At 42.1% G+C, this 14,202-nt stretch overlaps 1 long non-coding RNA gene across 2 annotated transcripts in view; it reads right to left on the bottom strand.

Annotated features, from left to right (window-relative positions):
• Positions 1-10,815: 10,815 nt before the first annotated feature.
• LOC103883131 overlaps positions 10,816-14,202 on the bottom strand; it is a 35,959-nt gene continuing 32,572 nt past the window's right edge. For both annotated transcript variants that reach the window (XR_002521129.2, XR_002521128.2), the window contains exon 3: positions 10,816-11,438. This is a non-coding gene — a long non-coding RNA (uncharacterized LOC103883131). The remainder of the gene's footprint in view (positions 11,439-14,202) is intronic.

The following is a 14,202-nucleotide window of genomic DNA, read 5'->3' as shown; positions in this document are numbered from 1 at the left end:
ACAGTCGAGAAGCACTGGAATGCTTCCAGCCTATGTCGCTAGGATCCTGGTAGCGAAGAAACTAAACTGTAATTTGAAGTGTTGTGCAGTAGGTATTGAATATTAGTGGCAGCACTGCATTGTTCACTGTGTGCTCGTTTACTTTTAAAATGATATCACAGCCCCCTGGTACACACGGTTCTCATCTAAATTTGCATCTTTTTTAACGCTAGGATAACTACGAAAGAGCCTACAGTTGTGATTCTGAGTTTCTTACTGGATTTGCTTTTTAAACTGCAGAATGAAATTAGTTGTTTCAAGAAGTAAAGTTAAGTACAGTCAGATCGAAGTAAAATTCAGCATTGGGTGGTTGGGCAAAAAGATTACAAAAGTCCTCCTGGGGTGTGCCAGGAGTCAAAAAAAAAAAAAGTTCGTCTCTGGGGTTATCTTGGCAAAAAAGAAACCACCACCACAGGTTCTAAATGGAGATAAAACTGGCAGAAAAATGCAAACCAAACTATTCTGCATTTTGAAAGTGAATGTGCCTGTGTGACATTGCAGGAATGTAAAGAACTATATCAAGTGTGGACTTTATCTCCTCAGGCTAGCTTAGAGTGGCTGCTGAACTTAAGCGTGACTAAGAGCTGCTTGCGCCTGGGTGGAGCTGAAACTGCACAAGGTAAATAATACCTTTGTACAACAGAAGAAAAAAAAAAACTAACAGCATACATGCAAACCCAAAGGGTAAGCTGAAGTTACTACTCAAAAGTTCTTCATAGTGTTCTTGACTAAGCAACGAAGAAGTAATCCTGGCATTTTGGGAGGGCAAGGCGGGAGAATCCTTTGAGCCCAGGAGTTGGAGACCAGCCTGGGCAACATAGAGAGACTTCATCTCTACAAATAATAATTTAAAAAAAAAAAATTAGACCACCTTGATGGCCCGCACTTGTGATCCCAGCTACTCCAGAGGCTGATGTGGGAGGATCGATTGAGCCTGGGAGATCAAGATCAAGGCCACAGTGAGCTGTGATTACGCCACTACACTCCAGTCTGGGCAACAGAGAAGACCCCATTTCCAAAAAAAAAAGAAAGGCTGGGCGCGGTGGCTCACACCTGTAATCCCAGCACTTTGGCAGACCAAGGCGGGAGTATCACCTGACGTCAGGAGTTCGAGACCAGCCTGGCCAACATGGCGAAACCCCATCTCAAGTAAAAATACAAAAATTAGCTGGGCATAGTGGGGCGCACCTGTAATCCCAGCTACTAGGGAGGCTGAGGTGGGAGAACTGCTTGAACCCCAGAGATGGAGGTTGCAGTGAGCCGAGATGGGACTCGGCTGGTGGACAGAGCAAGACTCTGTATATAAAAAAAAAAAAAAAAAAGCCCTTTGTTCCCCTCACTCCCACTCTTTTTTTTTTAAATTCTTGTCCTTTATTGGATAAGGGCTGAGAGAAGCAGACAGACCAGTTGGACATAGTAGATGGGCGTGCGAGGTCAAAGTGCTACCCGAAAGCCAGCCAACCCACACTCCCCTGAAATGAATGCTAATCCCCTTCAAACTGTGGGCATCGGATTCACACACAGCCTCTTCCAGGGATAAAAGAAAAGCCTCTTCTTTTCTTTTTTCTTTTTCTTTCTTTCTTTTTTTTTTTGAGACAGAGTCTTGCTCTGTCACCCAGGCTGGAGTTCAGTGGCCAGATCTCGGTTTACTGCAACCTTCACCTCCCAGATTCTCCTGCCTCAGCCTCCTGAGTAGCTGGGACTACAGGTGCCCACCACCACGCCCGGCTAATTTTTGTATTTTTAGTGGAGATGGGGTTTCACCATGTTAGCCAGGCTGGTCTTGAACTCCTGGCCTCAACTGATTTGCCCACCTGGACCTCCCAAAGTGATGGTGGGCGTGAGCCACTGCCATCCGGCAGCTTCTTGTTTTCTTCCCTCTACTATGGAGACAAGTTCTGGTTTTCCTAGGACAACTAGCTCTAGTCACAAAGATCTCTTCAGTGATCAAGCATGGTGGAGTGGCAGAGTGAGTGTTCCAAAAGGATAAGAAGAACAGGAGTCTTTCCCAGGCCCCATTACAACCTCAGTACCTGTGAGTGGCATCCCCAGCCCAAACAGAAGTTGACAAAGAGGCACGTACCTGGTGAAAAGATACATATATTTAGAACTAGCCAGCTGGACTCAGTTTAGATGACCCCAATTTTGTTGGCAATATCCCAGTTTTGTTGGGTCAGCAACAAAGTTGATCCCAATTTTGTTGGCAATATCCAAAGCATTGTAATCAGGAGCCAGTGGAGCTTATGCCTTCTTCCTCCATCAGGCCTAATCAGGGCATTGACCTTGGCCACATCAATGTCATAGAGCTTCTTCACAGCCTGTTTGATCTGGTGCTTGATGGCTTTAACATCCACAGTGAACGCAAGTGTTTTGTTGTCTTCTATCTTCTTCATGGCAGACTCAGTGGGCAGAGGAAACTTGGTGATAGCATAGTGGTCAAGCTTGTTTCTCCTGGGGACGGTCTTCCGAGGATATTTGGGCTGTCTCCTGAGTCGCAGTGTCTTGGGCTGTGGGAAGGTGGTGACTTACAGACCTTTTTCTTTGTGGCTGTGGACACCTTGCAACACTGCCTTCTTGGCCTTCAAAGCCTTCAAAGCCATATAGATATGCCTTTTCGTAATACTATTTGAGTAAGTTGCAGACATCAAAATGCTTCACCCTAAATAATTCAGCATATCTCTCCTAAGAATGAGGACATTTGGCCGGGCGCGGTGGCTCACGCCTGTAATCCCTGCACTTTGGGAGGCCGAGGCGGGCGGATCACGAGGTCAGGAGATCGAGACCATCCTGGCTAACAAGGTGAAACCCCGTCTCTACTAAAATACAAAAAATTAGCCGGGCGTGGTGGCGGCGCCTGTAGTCCCAGCTACTCGGGAGGCTGAGGCAGGAGAATGGCGCGAACCCGGGAGGCGGAGCTTGCAGTGAGCCGAGATGGTGCCACTGCACTCCAGCCTGGGGGACAGAGTGAAGACTCCGCCTCAAAAAAAAAAAAAAAAAAAAGAATGAGGACATTTGCTTCATAACCACAGTATCATTCCACCTATGAAAGCATCAATTCCCCATTATCACTTAATAATCTGTTTTCAAGTTTCCATGATGTACAATCATGGAATGTCTATAACAGCTGTTTTTTTCTGAGCTAGGATACTACCTACGCTAGTGTGTTGCATTTATGTATTATATTTAAATAAGAAGCAATCTAAAGTATTCACTCGCTATTTTCTGCGCATATCATACAGATATTATAAAGAGACAGATGTTTACAGGATGTTTTTCATTGAGAGCTGGTGCTTTAGAAAAGCATATTTCTGTGTACACCAGAAAAGTCTAGGAGGAATGTCTTTTAATACAACATTGACAGTATAATTGAAGCTGTATTAATTAAACAGTAACATTTGTACTTTGTTAACTCCTGGGATACTACATCAACTTTATGGATTATGTTGGAATCTCTGCTCAACGTGACTTCTAAAGTGTAATTGGTTGGGTTTTTTCTAGATAATGGAAAGAAGCTGTTTAGTATAATAATTTATATCACTCCAGGCAAAACCTCTAGCTTGCCTTGCTTCACTTTACAAAACAAAATGAACATTGGACCCTAAGCATTTTACTCATGGTTTAATTTTAGATCCTGGCCTGCTGAACTGGGCTTTATTTGTCCTTCCCTTTTATGCCACCCCTAGGAAGTCAGACATTCAGAAAATAATAACTATTTGTCTTCTAAGTTGTTACTTAATGTTTACATAAGAAGCAATTTAAAATATTCCCTTGCTAATTTTTGTACATCTCATTGACTTTCTTCCTTACCTGTATTGTTCATTAATTCTGTCAAGAAGAGGGACAGATTTACACAATTCCCTAAAAGTGACTAGTAGCCAATGTAATTTTTTTCTTGGAGACTAGTACTGTATTAAATAGGATTATTTTAACATTTCGTAAAGTATCAGGTGCTACTTAAATTACTTCTGGGAAACCACATTTAAAACAATTTTAGCATTGTTTTAAGGTAAGTTCTATAATCAGTACCATCGTTTTTTCTTCTAGCTCTAGTTTTAAAAGCACAGAGGACTAGAGGACTCATTACTAGAGTATTTTTAATTCAGTGTATATTTATAGTGGCACCTGTGGAATTCAGTTGTGATATTAAGTAATTTGAAATCTAAGCTGTTGGAACTCCAAATTATTATGAGCCTTAAAAGAATGTGATTATGGGGCCTGAAAAGCAGCTATATCCTAGGCAGCTGTAACCAGGCAGCTGTAAACTTTGTTTCTCTGATTATAGACCTTCTTTCTTACCTGTATTGGTTTGTAAAATGTTGTAAATGACTGAAGAGTGTCAGGGAAAACCTCTTCCCTCTCCATTGTTAATCTTCATTATAGATTAGCCTCCCTCTTACCTTTCTCAGGCAAAGACTTAATGACTATCTCATTATCTTAAGATGAAATGTTAAATACAATCTTTTAAATTGGAAACGAAAATCCTCTATAAAGAAAACAAGCTGTATGGAAAAGAAAACAAATGAATTAATGTGTTGTAATTCTCAAACCAACCTTGTATAGAAAAATGTTGTAATACTGTTAAATTTCTTTGTCTTCTTCCTATAAAAGCAAGAACTTAATTTTAACTTCAGAGCACTGACCCCATTTCTCTGGAGTCTGCGTGAGCTGGAATGGCTATTAACCAGCTTTTCGCTTGAATAAACTCTTTAGAACACGATTCTGACCCTTTTCATTATTTCAGGTTGACACATCTAAATGCTGCATTCACTCCCAGTCAAATCAAAAATTGTTTTCCTGATCATTAAGAATCTATAGATAACTACAAACAGCAGTAGATCTTGGGCAGCTAAATTCTTTTTTTTTTTTTTTCCTTGAGATGGAGTCTCTCTGCTCTCAGTCACTCTGTCACCCAGGCTGGAGTGCAGTGGTGCGATCTCAGCTCACTGCAACCTCCACCTCCCTGGTTCAAACAATTCCCCTGCCTCAGCCTCCCAAGTAGCTGGGATTACAGGAGCATGCCACCACGCCCGGCTAATTTTTTTTTTTTTTTTTTTTTTGCATTCTTAGTAGAGACGGGGTTTCACCATTTTGGCCAGACTGGTCTCGAACTCCCGACCTCAGGCAATCTACCCGCCTTGGCCTCCCAAAGTGCTGGGATTTTACAGGCATGAGCCACTGCACTTGGCCTGGACAGTAATTTAACTGCTCTGCTGTTTACTACCTCTCTGACCTTGGAAAATACCCCTCCCAATTCCCCAGTCCCCATACCCTTACACCCCAAAATGACCCTAAGTCTGTATGTCTACTTGCAGTTGTAACATTCTGTTACTCTATAAAAAGGTTTTGAGGAAAAATATATGAAGGAACAGTGCAGGTTACAGGAGTTGTAGGAGTATGTTAGACCATGGGTCAGCAAACTAGGAGGGCCAAATCTGATCTGCTGCCTGTTTGTTTAATTCAAACTATTTATTTTTCAGAACACAAAGTCCTCAACATTCATATTATAGCAATGCTTTTTTTTATTGTGGCGAAAAACACAAAATTTACTATCTTAACCATTTCTAAATGTGCAGTTCAGTAGTGTTAAGTATATTCATGTGGTTGTGAAACAATTTGAATCTCTGGACCTTTTTCATCTTGCAAATCTGAAATTCTGCACCCATTAAACAATGACCTCCCCTTCCCCACCAGCCCCTCAGCCACTGGTATCTACCATTCATCTTTCTGTTTCTATGAATTTGATTACTTCAGAGACCTCATATAAGTGCAATCATACCATATTTGCCTTTTTGTAACTGGCTTATTTTGCTTAGCATAATGTCCTCAAGGTTCATCCATGTTGTAGCATGTGACCGGATTTCCTTCCCTTTTAAGGCTGAATAATATTCCATTGTATGTTATTTTAACACATATTGTTTATCCATTCATTCATCAATGGATATTTGGGTTGCCTCCATCAAAAAAAAAAAAAAAAAACTGGAGACCAGTATAGTTAATTGACTCAATTCAGCATGGCTGAGGAGGCCTCAGGAAACTTATAATCATGGCAGAAGGAAAAGCAAACATGTCCTTCTTCACATGGCAGCAGGGAGAAGAAGAATGAGTGAAAGGGGAAAAGCCCCTTGTAAAACCATCAGATCTCGTGAGAACTCACTATCTTGAGAACAGCATGGAGGTAACCACCCCCATGATTCAATTACCTCCCACTGGGTCCCTCCCATGACACGTGGGGATTATGGAAACTACAAGATGAGATTTGGGTGGGGATACAGTCAAACCGTATCAATACTATATAAAGAATCAAGCCTTCCATAAATAGTTATTAGTAGTACTACTATTGTTGCAGGTCCCATCCTCCAGGGAAACCTTCTTTGATTGCTCTCAATGATCTCTCCCCTCTGAATTCCAGGAAAAGCCATTGTGCTGATCGCTTGGCTTTATTATACACTGCTTTGTATTATTGATATTGTGAGTTTGAATCTCAATGCACAAACTTATACATGCCCAAAATATCTAATTTCTTCACATTCTAGATATCAAATTAATTTCAACCTTTAGTCTCTATCCCACCAAAATGGCTGTCAATTCAACTTAGGGGACTTCCCTGAATTGTGCCGTTCTGTGACTCCTGCAGTGATATGGCATTAGAGGAGCCTCCTAATCTACTGTCCATCCAGGTTACCACTTAATGTCCCAGCCCTCATCACCTTGATTCGTGGCTGTGCTTCATAGCCTGCCATGCCTAGGGAATCTTTGAGTTGGGAGAATAAGGTTAAGGATGCAGCATCTCTGGGGTCTGACATGGCCATTCACCCTGGAGTCCAGCCACATCACTGGTGTTTTTTCATCTGAAAAATAGTGTAATAATAATAAGAGTTATTAAGAGAATAGTATTCGCAACTATGGGAGACAGCTGACACAAGAAAATAACTAAAAATTAAACTCCTTTGCTTCTTAAGAGTAGTTTCACATACTGTCATTGTGACACCACACTTTGAATTTCATCTAGAATTTATCAGAAACTGGAAAATACAGGCTAGGCAGATACTATAGTATTTCCATTGTGAGAAAAGTAATATTTATCTTACTAATAATTGGCCAATTTCTTTCTTTTCCTTTTTCTTTTTTTTTAAATCTAAAAGACTCAGAATATGATCTTCAAAATGTAAACTCTAAGCCCCGGGTAGTTAAACTTGATAACTAATGCTGATTAGTTTGGTGATTTAAAAAATATAAATTATAGCTTTTTAGAAATGCTATTTTCCATATGGATTAATATCCACAAAAATACAGGGGAGAGCTTCAAAAGTGAAGGGATTAGTCCACCATCATTATGATCTATTCCACCTTGAAAAATTCTGTGCCTTCAAGAACATGTAAGTACCCAGCACTAAGATAATACAAGTGAGTGTGCTACTTTTCATCACAACGATGAATGTTTAGATGTATTTTTAAAATTAAAAAAGACAAGAAATTAGTAAAAGAGGAACTACAGTAGCCAATACATATTTTATGATTAAGAATTATTAGACTTTCAGGCTGGATGTGGTGGCTTACACCTGTAATCCAACCCTTTGGGAGGCCGAGAAAGGAGGATGGCTTGAGGCCAGAGTTTGAGACCAGCCTGAGCAACATAGCAAGACCCTGTCTCTAAAACAAAAACAAAACAACACAAAACCATTAGCCAGGCGTGGTAGTGCACACCAGCTACTCGGAAGGCTAAAGCAGGAGAGTCGCTTGAGCCCAGGAGTTCGAGGTTACAGTGAGCTCTGATCATGCCACAGCACTCCAGCCTGAGCAACAGAATGAGACCCTGTCTCTGAAATAAATAAATAAATGATTAGACTTCAGTTTTAATCTTTGTTAATTAGCTTATCCAGAGAAATTCATTGCTAAATCAACTGGGAGAATTTTGAGAAAACCCACCCTGGTTTTCTCCATTGAAAAAGGATCCCACCTATACCTAAGTCATTCAAAAATATGAATCTTTTTGTGAATCTTCATGGAAGGATGCCACTTAGGAAAAATCACTCATTGTTTTGTTCTCTTAGATTTTTTCTCGCATTCCCATGTCGCTGAATTACATAGTTATCGTAGGATTGGAACTTAGAAAAAAGAACCAGACATTTTTCAAAATCTAAACACTGAAGACTGACTGTTAATGTTGAAGGCATTAAATCTTGTTTATCCTCCTCACCCCAGCTAAGCAAATAAACTATTTCATGAATGTTGAGGCCCTCAGATAGCTATTGCTGTCCTCATGATTTGAGAGATTAATTGGTCTTCTTTTTAGATTCAGCCTACTGCCCAAAGAACCTTGACTCAATTCCTTCCCATTATGGTGATTTGCTTGTGCTGCTTGGTTGGATGTGGCCACCTCTGACAATTGTTGCTATTTGTGGCAGTGAGTGTAGCTCTGGCCAGGCTTGCCACTCGCATGTACAGGACCCAGGGTAAGAGTACTGAGCCCACATGCCCCATGTCTAGTTATTTAAAGGGAATAAAGCAGGCTGAACAACTGTTAAGTGCAAGATATTTGGTCCTCCTACCTTGACAGATACACCTTCATAAGGATAGACTGAGTTCTCAGACTCTTCAGAATTTGTGTCTTCAAGGCTTTGTCCTGTTCAGTGGCAGCCTGAAACTTATCCATGCAGACCCTTCCCATTGTCTAAGTTCAGCCTGTCTCAGTCTGTTCAGGTTGCTACAACAAAATACAATAAACTGGATGGTTTACCAACAATGGGGATTTTTTTCCTTCACAGTTCTGGAGGCTGGGAAGTCCAAGATCAAGGCACTAACTGGCTGGTTCAGTGTCTGGAGAAGGGTCGCTTTCTGGTTCATAGATGAATACTTCTCACTGTATCCTCACATGGTAAAGGCACAAGGGAGCTTTTGCAGGCTGTTTTTATAAGGGCATTAATCCCCAGTCACCTTTCAAAGACCCTACCTCCTGATACCATCCTCTGTTAGGTTAAGATTTCAACATATGAATTTGGGGGACACAAACATTCAGACCATAGCACCATTTATCCCCAACAAAGAGCTGTCCCTTGGCCATCCCTAGGCCTAGGGGTACATACAGCAGTGTTGCCTCCTGACCTTAGTAGGATGGACTTGGGAAACATGTTGGTACAGGCCCTGGAAGCAGACTTGGAACCTTCTGAACAAGACCCCAAATTCCTGGATACCTGAAGAGTGGTTGGGGAAGGAGCTTGGACTCCAAGTGCGCATGTGCCCTTGGCACACGTGGGAAGAGGCACAGCCAAAGGAGGCCAGAGTAGGTTCTCAAGGGCAGGCCTTGGAGCAGGGGTCCTCTTACCTGGCTCTAAAGGAGTTCTGCTCTGAGACTTTAGCATGTTCTGAATTGTACACACAGCCAATCCAGAGTCAGAAACTGAACCTCATGTGTTTATATATCAAAAAAGTTCACTTCCAATGCTCAATCATGTGACTCTGCCATCGGTGATCAGTTAACACAAATTTTAGAAGGAGGCCAGGCACTGTGGCTCAAACCTGTAATTCCAGCACTTTGGGAGGCCGAGGTGGCTGTTTCGCTTGAGTTCAGGAGTTTGAGACCAGCCTGGGCAACGTGGCAAAACCCTGTCTCTACAAAAAATACAAAAATTAACCGGGGATGGTAGTGTGCACCTGTAGTCCCTGCAACTCAAGAGGCTGATGTGGGAAGATCATTAGAGCCTGGGAGGTGGAGGTTGCAGTGAGCTGAGATCGTACAACTGTACTGCAACCTGGACAACAGGAGACGCTGTCTCAAAAAAAAAAAAAAAAAAGGAAAAAGAAAGAAGAAAACAATAAATTTTAGAAGGAGCCCTCCAACTCATGTAAAATTACCAAATACATTTCCAGCACAGTGTTAATTCAACTAGAATGGCATTTATTATGAACAGAGGAAGAATAGACTATTGCTTTCTTCCCTGCAAAGAATGGACCAAACCCCTCAGGTATATCTGATTCTCCACAGATTGAGTAATTAATGAGGGCTACTTGTCCCAGCACTTACCATTTACAATTGAATTCCCAAGTCCCCAACCACAAACAGGTGTATATCTGCTACCTGCTTCCAATGTGGGGACCGTGATACTATTTTATTATAGGCATGGCTGTCAAATGTAATTGGACAAAAAAGAATGATCGTAGACTAAGTGGGGAGACCCAGCAAATCCTCTCTGTTTAGATACTTCTGAGCTCTTCTTCTGCCCAGCATTCTGTGTGTACACACACACACACACACACACACACACACACAGAGTTCTTGGCTCATAACTCCCATAGCCCTTGTTATCATGTTGGGGTGCTTTAGGCCTCAGAGAACAGAATCTCTCTCTCTCTGATCTCCTCCTACCCTCCTTTCACCTAACCAAGGCAGGACTTCAATCTGATTGTAGGTCAGAAGACCCTCATTTCGGAAACGGTCCTGCCTGATACCCTGGAGGAAGGAATGCCATACAGAAGAGCCCAGAAGAACCTAAACAGACAGGATTTGCTGAGTTTCCCCACCCAGTCTATGAGTATTAGATCATTCCTTTTTTTTTTTTTTTTTTTTTTTTTTTGAGATGGAGTTTTGCTCTTATTGCCCAGGTTAGAGTGCAATGGTGTGATCTCAGCTCACCACAATCTCTGCCTCCTGGGTTCAAGCAATTCTCCTGCCTCAGCCACCCAAGCAGCTGGGACTTCAGGCATGCACCACGCACTTGGCTAATTTTGTATTTTTAGTAGAGATGGGGTTTCTCCATGTTGGTCAGGCTGGTCTCGAACTCCTGACCTCAGGTGATCCGCCCATCTCAGCTTCCCAAAGTGCTAGGATTACAGGCATCAGCCACCGCACCTGGCCTGGATCTTTCCTTTTTTTGTCCAATTACATTTGACAATCATGCCTATCCACTGAAGTCTCCATAGAAGGCCTAAGAGGACGGGGTTTGGAGAGCTTCTGGATAACTGAACACATGGAGGTCCCTGGAGGGTGATGAGTCCAGGGAGTTCATGGGAGCTCCATGCCTCTTCTCCCATACTTCACCCTGTGCATCTCTTCCTCTGTGTCCTTTGTAATATCCTTTATAATAAACCAGTAAACGTGTTTTCCTGAGTTCTGTGAGCCACTGTAGTAAACTAATCAAACCCAAAGAGTGGGTCGTGGGAACCCCAACTTGAAGCTGGTTGGTCAGACATTCTGCACACCTGGACTTGTGACTGGTGTCTGAAGTTGGTGGGCAGTCTTGGGGACTGAGCTTTCAATCTGTGGGATCTGACTCTATTTCCAGGTAGACATAATCCAGAATTGGATTGCAGCTGATGTCTGTACAGAATTGATTGCTTGCTAGCTGGTGGAGAGAATTCTTCACATACTTTGGGGTCACAGAAGTCTTCTGTGTTGATTGTTGCTGTTGTTGAGAGAAAAAAATAGGAAAAAAGCACTCTGCATGAGTGTGGTTTTTTCATTAACAGAGACTGAGAATATTGTTCTCTGTAGCAAACCGAATAATCCCCATCACCACCAACAACCAAATATCCACTTCCTAATCCCCAGAATCTGTGAATGCTGCCTTATGTTGCAAAAGAGATTTTGCAGAGTGATTAAAAACCTTGAGATGGAGAGATTAGCCTGGATTATCCAGATGGATCTGGGACCTAAATGTAATCACAAGGTTCTTAAAAGAGGGAGGCAAGAGGGTCAAAGGGGGAAAGGGGCAATGTGACAACAGCACAGAGATCGGAGCCAATGCATGCGAGCAGCCTCTAGAAGCTGGAACAGGCAAGGAACAGATCTTCCCCAAGAGCCTCTAGAAGGAACCAATCCTGCTGACTACCTTGACTGTAGCCCAGTGAAACAGATTTCAGATTTTGGTCTGCAATCAGAACTGTTGTGTTGTTTTAAATCACCAAGTTGATGGTAATTTGTTTCAGCAGCAATAGAAAGCTAACACAGTTTCCTTTAAGCAATCTTTGAAGTCTGATAATGATATATATAATATTTGTCAAATTAATATAACATTAATAAGTAGGCACAGGACTATAGATCTCAACTCCATACTGTGATCTCTAGATTGAGCTAGAACTGTGGCAAAACATTTTACCTTTGAATTTCATGTTTACATGTTATTGCTGTCACAGTCTCTCCTCAGCCTCCCTGTTCACCGTGAAGCCTATATGTCAACTGCATGCACATCTGAGCTTATGTACATGTTTTTTCTTCTGATTGGGTTTTATTCCTGGCCTTTACATCCCTCAACACTCAAATCAAGAATTATCACCTTTGAGAAGCTGTCCCACCTTCCCAAAGCAGAATGGTCATCTCTGCCTTGGTGCTTTTGTAGAATTGTAAAGTAGTTGTTGTCACATGCATCCATGTGAAGAGACCACCAAACAGGCTTTGTGTGAGCAACAAGGCTGTTTATTTCACCTGGGTACAGGCGGGCTGAGTCCGAAAAGAGAGTCAGCAAAGGGTGGTGGGATTATCATTAGTTCTTAAAGGTTTTGGGATAGGTGGTGGAGTTAGGACCAATGCTTTGTGGACAGGGGGTGGATCTCACCAAGGACATTCTCAAGGGTGGGGAGAATTACAAAGAACCATCTTAAGGGTAGGGGAGATTACAAAGTACATTGATCAGTCACGGTGGGGCAGAAGCAAATCACAATGGTGGAATGTCATCAGTTAAGGATGACATTGTGGATTTTTTTTTTCTTTTTTTATGAGACAGAGTCTCGCTCTGTTGCCCGGGCTGGAGTGCAGTGGCAAGATCTCGGCTCACTGCAAGCTCCATCCCCTGGGTTCACGCCATTCTCCTGCCTCAGCCTCCCGAGTAGCTGGGTCTACAGGCGCCTGCCACCACGCCCGGCTAATTTTTTGTGTTTTTAGTAGAGACAGGGTTTCACTGTGTTAGCCAGGATGGTCTCAATCTCCTGACCTTATGATCCGCCCGCCTCAGCCTCCCAAAGTGCTGGGATTACAGGTGTGAGCCACCGCTCTCAGCTCTTTTGTGAATCTTCAGTTGCTTCAGGCCATCTGCATGTATACGTGCAGGTCACAGGGGATATGATGGCTTAACTTGGGCTCAGAAGCCTGACAGTTATCAAATTACATTGTGACTATTTGTTTCCATTTCTGTTTCCCAAATCAGAATGTGAATGCAAATATGCATATGCAAATACTCTATGATCCATATTTATACAACTAGTACCTAGTTCTCTGCTTGGCACAGACACTCCTATCTATGAACTGAATAAAGAGATGAATGACTATTCCCTGAATTCTGAAGAGCTTACCTGGAGGTGGGCAGGGATGGGAAGTGGGGAGGGATAGAGGTAAAGGACAAGGCAACAGGAAATTCATGGTTCAGCAAGACATTCAGAGTCTTGGAGAAAAAGACGGGGCTGATTTGTGTGATGATTCAATTTGAGGCTATCCTCAGATGCTCATTACACATGCAATTTAGCATCTCTCTTGACCTTGCTTCAAAGTCAGTTTCTAAGTGGAGTTAACAGTATGTGCTACCTCACACAGCAATCTGCTGATTAGAAGCTCTTAACTGGGGTAGATGGCAAGCAGCCACACACGATTTGTCAGCTCTGCATCCTTGCATGGCTCTAGGCAGAGGCTGACAACTTTAGGATTTAATAGTAGCTGTTTAACAACTCTGTCCTTTTAGACCATTCAGAGTAACAACTCATAAAAGTATCTACATTTAGTTTTCCTTCTTAGGCATAAAAAGTACCCTCCCTCTACCCCTCAAGTACTCCAGATATATCGTCCCTTTATCTTGATCCAAAGTACAAAGGACAAACCTAGGCTGAAAACCCTCTTTCAGTGGAAATGAGGCTGTCAATTTCACACACCTAGAAAACCTACGAAATCATACTTTTTGCAATATATAGACTGATGTTAATTTACGGTGTGTCTTTGATCATGCATCACTCCTCATGATGTAGTTAACTCTGTGTGCTCCTTTCCTGTTTTATACTATATATCTGTGTTGGTTTAGAATTTTACATTTGAGATTCAGCTTATTTTTTAAGGTACCACTTACTGTATATTTTCCATGTGCCAGACACTATGCTAAGTGCTTTACAATTCTCATTGAATCCTCATAACAAATTCAGGCACTAAGCATTATTACACCCTTTTTATAGATGGGGAAGCTGAGATTT

This window comes from Papio anubis, chromosome 4, assembly GCF_008728515.1.
Source record: "Papio anubis isolate 15944 chromosome 4, Panubis1.0, whole genome shotgun sequence".
Lineage (NCBI taxonomy): Eukaryota > Metazoa > Chordata > Mammalia > Primates > Cercopithecidae > Papio > Papio anubis.
Note: the sequence above shows the minus strand (reverse complement) of the source record. Positions and strands in the feature narration are given on the sequence as shown.